This window comes from Papaver somniferum, unplaced genomic scaffold, assembly GCF_003573695.1.
Source record: "Papaver somniferum cultivar HN1 unplaced genomic scaffold, ASM357369v1 unplaced-scaffold_24, whole genome shotgun sequence".
NCBI classification, from domain to species: Eukaryota; Viridiplantae; Streptophyta; class Magnoliopsida; order Ranunculales; family Papaveraceae; genus Papaver; species Papaver somniferum.
The window spans coordinates 6006484-6017051 of record NW_020634374.1 but is presented as its reverse complement, the minus strand read 5'-3'; positions in this window follow the sequence as shown (position 1 = coordinate 6017051).

Genomic DNA, 10568 nt, shown 5'->3' with positions numbered 1-10568 from the left:
CAAAGACAGTATCTACTCTAGGGGAATGATCAGAAACATCATTAGTAAGAAATTCAGCTTTAGAGTCTTCAAATTTATTAATCCATTCAATATTCACTAGTACCCTATCCAATTTTGAAGCAATACTCATATCCCATTGTTGTTAATTATACCAAGTAATCAAACACCCTGAATAATGAAGATCAAAAGACAAGAGGCTTGAATGCAATTTTGAGACTGACAAGAAGTGACAGCAGCACCACCCACCTTCTCATGAGAATACAAAACAGAATTAAAACCCCTCATAACCATCCAGGGTCTATTATTGAACTCAAAAAAAGCCACTAACGATTCCATAAAGAGATTTTTTGACTAGAATCATTGTGAAAAAGCTGGGTCTAACAACCACACCCAATATTTCGTTTAGGTAATATGTATGGACCAACTCCAATATATTTCCAAGAGAATAAACTAGACAGTTAGAATCAATCAAGGAAAATACATCCAAGCGTTATATTTCAATTTCTAAAATCAATCTGCAATCGAACAGATAGAAATCTGTGAGTCGGATCAATATGAGAAATTACTTGGATGGTACCAAAGACCAATATCCAAGCGTCAATCAATTTCAATCAACAACAAAAGGTTGGATTCACTAAGTGATTGAACTACGCACAACCTGTGATATTTCAATTATATAAAAATATAACGCGAAAAAGAAATACCACAGACATCAGAAATTTTGTTAACGAGGAAACCGCAAATGCAGAAAAACCTCGGTACCTAGTCCAAATTTGAACACCACACTGTATCAAGCCGCTCAGAATCTAACCTAATACAAGTTAACTTCGGACTGGAATGTAGTTGAGCCCTAACCAATCTCTCACTGATTAAGGTACAGTCGCGTTCTTTACGCCTCTTGAACCACGCCGGATTCTGCGCACTTGATTCCCTTAGCTGATCTCAAACTAGATGCCTACATGCGTTAGACCAATCGGCCAAGGCCGATCATGGCTAGATTCCTCGATTCGTGCGCCCAAACTAGGCATGGTCGCGCGGTTCCAATTGCAAACCGATCTCGACAAATCAACTTTGCCGGACAAATCGAGTGTCTTAGATCACATCTTCATGGGACAATGAGGTATGGACGCGTACACCAGCAAGCTGTCTACACGCATGCCCGGTCACTCTTGCCAAAAACATCTCCCATGCATGGATTCGACCAAGCTGAAAGAAGGTACTTGCGCACCTCCTAAACCCTAATTTGACGATCGCATATGTGGGTCGCAAGTCATCTCGTCCGTCCAACTTCGCCAGCTTGGACGGACAACCTAAGATAGAAGTTAGACAACCAGTGAGGCATCACTACGATCACCGTCCACCACTCTTCCACATGGGGTTATCGGCCAAATCAGGGCTTGGCCAAAGAGTACCAGGATATATTCGCTTGGAGTCGCAGTTCAGACACGGGGAAAATGGACAGATAAGGTGTTGAATGGACTTGAACAGATGTTGCCCCAAAAACGATTCTCCTCTACCTAACATCGACATGTTAGTAGATGCAACCAACGGACACGGCATGTTCTCCTCCATGGATGGATGTAGAGGCTACAACCAGATAAGGATGTACGAGCATGACGCAAGTAAGATAGTTTTTCGAACTCCTCTCGAAAATTTTATACTGTACTACCATTTGGTTTAAAGAATGCCGGTGCAAGGTATCAACGCTCTATGACGACAATCTTCCACTGGAGACGATACCTCAAGGGAGCAGCCTCAAGAAGATAACGATGCCCACGCGTCATGTCGAGCAAGATCCCGGCGAGTCACACTATCAGACAATGGTGCATGTCTATCGTGCTATGTTGGAGAATCTGTGCTTTTGGTCATCCTCTGGAGCTGTTGAACGCTCATATGCAACAACATTTTCCCTGCTACCAGTTTCGCTGAAGCAGTAAGAGGAAAACCACCGAGATACAACATCCTGCGCGCCAACTCCAACTCCAGTACCGCATACACGACTGCCACAACGATGAAGCAATGTCCAAGATGACGGCAGCAACATTAAGAGACGCTTTCAGAATTTTGTCTCCCGTAGAAGAAGTAGTTGCGTTACCAAAGGAGTGTGACTGGGGACTTCTTAACGCGTTGTCCATCTCAAACATGGATGCAAGCACGCTATCATTATGATTCCAAGATGTTCAAATACGAGTATACACTCAAGAGAACAGACGTATTGTCAAAGATCAGTGATATTCCTGGATGTCTATGAAACACAACGTAGTAAAGACAACATCATGAAACCAGCGTGACAACATCTATCAATTCGAAGGCTCATTGGATACTCGTGGGCAGGGGACTGTCTCCCTCTTTTTCATTCCAGAGGCAACATCAAGAAGTTATCGGTTCCATCATGCTTCTCGCTCTAATAACGAGACACCGCCAAGTTCGTGCTCGTAGCTGTCACGCCTCTTCCTGTCAGTCTCTTCTGATCACAGCCGCAGCTAAGAACCGTTGTTCGTTTGTTGATACCAGTGCCCGAGCTTCACCATGACAACAACCACTACGAACAGAGATAAAACCATGTAAACCACGCTTGGGGATTGAGGCTCAGCATGAAGTTCCTTCACCGTCAGTCTAGAACTTCTTCAACACGAGAGAGATGGTCAATCAAGAAGCATGGAATTCGCAAGGGTAAATCAAACTGAAGAGGAAGCCACTTCAACGCTCCCTCCAGCAGAAGCTGCTTCAATGGTCTATTCAAGAGCCGCCTCAACGCTCTCTCCGGGACCTAGGTTCGCTTCATAATCCTGCTTCAATGCTCTCTCCATGATCCACCTCCACATTCTCTTCAGAAGCTGCTTCAACGCTCTCCAGGACTTGCTCGCTCCAGAAGCTGCTTCAACGCTCTCCAGGACCTGCTCGCTTCAGAAGCTTCTTCAATGTTCTCTGCAGGACCCACATTCACATTTGAGCACGCATGGTTCATTTTTTAGCAAAGCAAGCACGCGGTGGGTCCCACGTTTGAGCAGGAAGCAAGGACGGTGTTTGGTCAAGCTAGCTGGGTCGGTGTTTAGTCGAAGTAGCAAGGATGACACTCGAGCAAGCACATCAACCGTACGGGAAAAGTAGGCACATGATATGGCTGAAGTTTGAAACATGTACACGGTGGACCCGTGTTTGATCATATGCCCATGTTCGAAGCAAGCATGCTTACATCGGGTCCCACGTTCGACCAAAGCAGGCACGCAGTGGACCCACGTTTAACCGAAGCAGGCATAACAAGCCCACGTTCGATCAAGCAGGCACATGATGAGTCCCACGATCGAGCGAAGCAGGCGCAGCTGTCCGTCGAGCAGGCACATCAGCCCCACGTTCGAGCAGAGCAATCACGAAGTAGGCTCTCGATCGAAGCAGGCATAGAAAGGTCGATCGAAGCAAGCAAGATCGACATCATGCTAGGGGAACGCTCGCCTGGACGCCTCTTGAACGTGACATGCTCCAAGGACAGGACGACCCGTCTCTCCTGGTAATATCTAACTTTGTCTCATAAGTTTTATCTGTATATGTCACCATCTCATGCCTACCCCACAATGATGCAACCATTATGTGCTAGGCAGGGGACTTAATGTTGATGGTGGATTTTAGTTCAAGGCTAAATTTGTAAAACCAATTTTATGCGCTGACATCCTGCAAAGGATAAAGCCACTGATAAGTAATGAATACTTCTTCACTTAACTAATTCACCTAGAATGGAGCATGTGGCAACAATCCCAGTATTCTGTGAATTATATACACAAAAGTCATCCAGGTTGGAGCATGTAGCAACAATCCCATATACCCTGTGAATTTACAACATTATTAATTAATGCATGACTAGCCTTGTATTTCCTGTGATGTTCCCGCAGAAATCTCATTATTAGTGCGGCATGACGACTGAGTATTTCTCTCAGCAGAGTAACTCGAATCTCCAAGTGTTAATAGTGAGGCATGCACAAAATACCCGTACATGCCACATCTCTTGGTGTGTTATACTAGCCTGATTGAGACCACCTCTCTCGGTGTGTTATACTAGTCTGATTGAGCATACATCTCTCGATGTGTTATACTATCCTAATTGAGCATATTTGAATCTGGACTGACAGTATCAGAAACAATCACGACCACGCAAGTTGGCCGCATGATTTAACCAGCATAGACGATCCTCAGGAGGAGCAGGCTACCATTTTAATGACCACCAGCGGGCCCGTTTATGCCCTGGTCGGTCGAATGCATACCACGCCTCCCAAACAACCACCGAACACCATCCTAGAGTAGGATGGTTGGGCTGGTATGGAGCATCTTGGAAAACATGTACGCACAAGACTGCCAATGTCGGTCTCAAACATATCGCGACAGTTCAAATTCACCGGCATGATTGGACGACATAGATCGTCCCATAGCCGACTGGACAAGCGTTGTCCTGCACACCGGCGGGGCCCCTTCACGCCTGCATAATCGACCGCCTCACGACCTAACCAGGGAGAACCAAACGCTCTCCCAAAGTTCTTAAGGGTCGCAGGAAATTCCACTAAAGGTCTTAAATTGATCACAACTATCCAACCTCACTAGCATGTTTGGATGGCTTAGATAAGACCCATAGCCGTCAGGCAGGTATTGACATGTTCACCACCGGCCCAATGTGGGCCCCACATGGACGGCCTCCCAAAAAGAGGAGCGTAGCTTGCCAATTCGTCTAGCCAAAGTAGCGTGGACATGAAACCCTAATTAGGGTTTGCGGCATATCACTTGTGTCGCAAATCAGTCGCGACCATCCATCTTCGCAGGCATAGATGGAGGGTGTAGATGTAGACTCAAAGGGTCCCAAGCATGTCAACACAATCGTCGTGGGCCCGTCTACATATGTGACCAATCGGCCAAGGCCGACCATGGCTAGAAGCCTCGATTCGTGCGCCCAAACAAGGCATGGTCGTGCGGTTCCAATTGCAAACCGATCTCGACCACTTAACTTTGCCGGACAAATCAAGTGGCTTAGATCACATCTCCATGGGACAGTGAGGTACGGACGCGTACACCGGCAAGCTGTCTACACGCATGTCCGGTCGGTCTTGCCAAAAACATCTCCCATGCATAGATTCGACCAAGCTGAAAGAAGGTACTTGCGCACCTCTTAAACCCTAATCTGACGGTCGAAGATGTGGGTCGCAAGTCATCTCGTCCGTCCAACTTCGCCAGCTTGGACGGACAACCTAAGAAAGGAGTTAGGCAACCAGTGAGGCATCACCAAGATCACCATCCACCACTCTTCCACATGGGGTGATTGGCCAAATCAGGGCTTGCCTGTATAGCCTGCAAACGATCACTCGAAGATGGTTGGACGTGATGCTATTTTAAGACGCTTAAATTCGTGATGTACTCCGTTAAGCCTTAAAACAGCGATGCTTCATACATGCTGAATATATTCGATGCATTACCTGCATAGAATACACACGATATTTCATAAATATCGACATCCTAAATAACTTAGTTATTTAATCTAGCATCACATGCTACTTTTTGTGGGTCCCACATCCACACATTCGAGACATCAAGCATGTCACAAACTGGGGAATACATACTTGGGTATTGGTCTGGCGGTTTACAGCGTGCAACGCGCCATCACAAGAACGTGTCAGGAAGACATGGACGGTTAGTGATGATGGGAGAAGTGGGCAAGACTGGTCGTGTGACACTAACACACAACTCCACTACTCCATCACTCCACTTCCTCCACTTCCCATGAGAGACGTGGGCTAGGCTCAATTACTTGTATAAATAGGTTCTCCTCCCTATTTCTAAAGACAAAAACAGAAATCAAGTGTGGATACAACGTATTCCAACACAAGAACTGAAAGCTTACATTCTGCAAGCCAGTTCAGCTTTCTGATACAAGTCATACATAGCCAACACTTTCACAATATCAACACCTTCTTCGCTTCCCTCCCTAAGATCAACCCCATCTCCTTCACTTTGTGACCGAAGCAAGTTTGGAACGACCATTTCTTGGTTTAGGCCAGAATTGTACAGATTGATTTCTCGAATCAAAAGCACTCCCGTGCAGTGCATTTGTTTAGGGTTTAGATTCATTTTCATCCACACACCCCAAATTACCAAAACCGGCAGAAATAGTTTTCACCCATAAATAGTAACAAAGCATTAAATATTCACCGTTAGATGAAAACCTGATTACAATGAAGATAATATATTTCAACCATTTGATCAAACTTAGCTTGTTATACACAAATGAAATGTGACTTCATTTAGGTATGAGTAACCGTACCCAAACATGTGCACATGGTTGGCTCAACAATAGTTAACCGAAGTTAGCCATATGAACACTTTTATATCAACCTTGTTCATCTTAAACACAACTAGTTCAAATGACTCAAATGAGACTAGTTCTTGAGGTGTTCAATTGTTTATATTCTCGTAGAAGTATAAAAGACACAACTGAAGAAAAATCGATTTTGATTCACTCGAATCAGTTCATGAACATTATAGCCACGGTTTGCAAAAGATTGCATTCCTTATTATATAAATGTATTTGTTCATGAATAAATAGATTTTAGAACTTAACTCACTCAAGTATGCAAACGGGTAAGCACACCTAAGTAGCCGTACTTGTTCTGGGTTCGCCAGTATGCCAACGTGTATGCATACTGTCGTACATGACTAAACCCAGTTGAATTCTCGGACTTGAACTTTTAAGCAGGTACGCATACGAGTATGCATACTAAGTTCCCAGACTTCAACTATCAAACCAGTACACATACGGGTAAGCATAATATTGTTCCCTGACTTGGAATAACTTGCAACAGTTAGCATACAAGTACACATACTGTGCTATATCCAATCAATGGTTAATCGTTCTAAACTCCATGTTAATCATTGAAACATTCTTGGAAGACGGAAATAGGTGTCTCACACAAACTATTAGCTTTAAATCAACTTTCAAGTGATCAGTATATCAGTACGAAACATTCTGAGTCTACATCAAATGATTTTCTCACACAAATCATGTAAGATGTTACCAGGCGATTTTCACATGATCATCTTTTGACTTTTGTCAAGAATAAAGATGAACTTGGTTAAAGCGAAAGCTTACCAATACATATTTCGAGAAATATGTAAGCGAGTTAAACTCAGATCGAAATATCAAATGTGTATAATATAAAAGTATATATAGTTATACGACTTTTGTCTCAATAGGAGATAGAATAGAAATAGACTTCTAAGTTATAGATGAGTTCAAGTCTCCACATACCTTTTGTTGATGAAGTTCCACAAGCTCCCCTTAGTAGTTCTTCGTCTTCAATAGATGAACGTTGTGAAGTCTAAAGCTGAACTACACATTCTATTGTAATCCGAAACATAGCTATAAGTAGACTAGAAATCAAGACTTATAGTCTTCGCAACTAAACTTGGCAAAAAAATCTTGAGACAACAACGCTTGCGAGTTCGACCGAGCAGTGCTCTAACACATTGAAACCATAAACATAAGTAAGCACAAAATTAATATTTCTTGAAGTGGACACATCCAGAAAAATAGCCTGGGAAGAAGAATGCAAAATTGAAATGGTGACCTTTAAAGTATTCCAATAATCCAAATTTTCCCCGAAGTATTATTAGTATAGTTATCAACAAACTGCAACCAACATGGATCTTATTTCTAATATGGACCTTATTCTCACGTTGAGCATGAGTATCCAAAATACCCACAATGGAAAATTTATTCTTTCCAATTAAATTACCTACTTCTACCTGCTTGAGAGGATCATTTAGACCCCTCACATTCCAAGCTGCTATTTTAAACATCTTTAATAACAGGAATATGAGGTTTCTTCAGTCTACCTTAGGATCAGTAGCTCTTACCTTCAATCGCTGAGAAATAGGATTAGAAGAAATGGATTTACTAGTGAAATGAGCTCTAGCAAAATCACTAGAAAGATTATCCTATATTGAAATATTAGGTGCACTAGCAAATGCCAATACATGTACAACCATTAATTCCATTAGATTTATGAGTAATATCCACCAAAACCCTTGAAGAAGAACCAGGATCTAAAACATCAAATTTATTATTAGTAAGAATAATAACATTTGTATTGGATTCTGCTCAGAATTAGGATTTTCATTATCATTCATATCTGCAATAGAGGTAGGATCACTAGCATCTTCAAGAATGACAACCTCTTCTGCAGTTGGTTCCCTATTTCTATTTGAAGCTTTAGATTGTTTCACCACCCAAACATCCTTCACATGTTTCTTTTGCTTCTCCACAGTAGCTGCTGCAGAAGCAGTTTTTTCCATTTTGAGTTTGGCACATCCAATGAGAGTATGTCCAAAGACTTGACAATGCATACATCTCGGGGGTTTCCATGAGTATTCTACATCAACTGTAAATCTCTTTGTACCATCAATAACAACAAGAAGTAGGGAAATCAAACATAATATCAACTTCCACACAAACATGAGCATAACTCATTCTAATATGGTGTAAAGTCTGATTATCCATCATAATTGGTCTCCCTAAATAATTAGAAATTCTACTCAAACCATCAGAATCCGAAAAGTGAAGAGGAACTTTTCTAAAATTCATCCAAATTGGAACAGATTTATTAAGTTCAACAATTTCACCTTATATATCTGGATGCCAAGGTTGCACCAAGAACAATTGATTTGAGATATACATGGATCCATGTTCTAGAGTGACAGATCTATCTTCATTATCATCATAATCAAATATAAGCACAAATTTACCATGGATGGTAAGAGTAAAGCTACCTTTAAGCTTCCAAGCACGCTCAACCACCTTTTTAACCAGATTATAAGCCAATCACTTCCTAACAAAAACTTCCACCACCAGATTTTCACATTCCTTCATTTTAGGTTCAAGATCAACACCTTTAACAATCACCACTCTCTCACCATCAACCAAAGCAGTAGGAACAAACTTCATAGAAACAGCAGAGACACATCTTTCCTCACCGGGAACAAAGAGGAAGACCAATTTTTAACAGCCAAAGATGGAATCAAATCTTGAGAACCAACCAGAGGATTTTCTATACCATCACCTAATACTTTAGAACTAAGTGAACCATGTAGATCTCCCAAAGAAGATCCAGCTACCTCCTGAGAGATGGAGGGTACCGACGGAAAGAGTGGTGGAGTAGAAACCTCCACACCCCCTAACGGAGTAGAACGGCACTAACACCCAAAACCGACCACCAATTAATTTTCGCACCACCTCAAAGATTCTCTATGCTCACATGACTCTCCAGTCGGAAGCTAAGTTTATGAGAATGATGATGTTGATGAAGAATTAGTATTTGACCATTGGTAGTGATTTGTAAACCAAACAGCTAAAACAAGACACCAATGGGTTATATTTCGTTTATGACCACAACTTCATTAACACCACCAAAAGGTTCAATATATAGAAATATCTGGATGAAAGTGAACTGAAAAATTCTTGTACGACGACATAAGATCTAAATCCCCTTCCCAGAAAAAAGAAAAAGAAAAAGGTCTTGTATCTGTGATAGCAATCGATTAACAAGAACCACTAGTTTATCCAATTTTGAAGAATTTTTCAAGGAAAACTTGACGGTTCATTGTTCCTACTCTATTCTGCAAAAACCGAACACAACAGAATTTTAGAATTTTATCAGTTTACGTAATAGAGAAACTTATTTCATATAAACTCTAATTTTTCTCCAAGTATATCAATTTTCATCTTATTCTTCCTGATTTTGGTTTTCGTTTTTAATTAAGAAGTGAAGAAGAGATAGGAATAATGAAAGTTTGTAAGTGGGTCGCACCGTCAACCGCTTTTTAACAAAATAAATCTGAGCCTTGATTAATTTTTATAATCTATCATCTCAACCATTCCATATCATCGAATCAATGGCCAGTAAGCGGTGTTGGATTTTGTCCCTCTAAGCCTGTCCACGGATCCCCCTCTAATTCTTTTATATTGGAAACACAAATATCAATTACAAGCTTAAAGCTCACCACCACCCAAAATTTTAATCACAAATAGTTACTTTCCAATGAGTGATTAAATCTCTGAAAGCTGTCGTCATGAACCAATTCCCCTGAGGACCCCATTAAAAAATGTATCCCTTAACTTTATTTATGATTGTACTTGCAATTTTAGGGAGTTTATAACAATTGTTTTTCTATTCGTTTCTTCCCACACTGCCGAAGAAGGGTACACACGGTACGGTTCGGCTCAGTTCTTGACGAGACCGAGTACCTGTACCTCCCTAACCTCGGTTCCAAAATTTTGGACCGGTACCTGTATCCTGTACCTCGATTCCGATACCATTCGATACATGTGCGATACCAGGTACAGTTCCGGTACTAGTCTCGGTTCCTGACAAAAAAATTCCAATGGCTATTATCAGTTTATATATACCTAGTCTCTGTAAAGATAATTACAATCTTATACTCTTCTGATAAAGTATCAAAACCAAAAAATGACATAAATAATTGCATAATCTGGTACTCAAACGTGGAGTTACATAGTTGAGGACTAATGATTCACC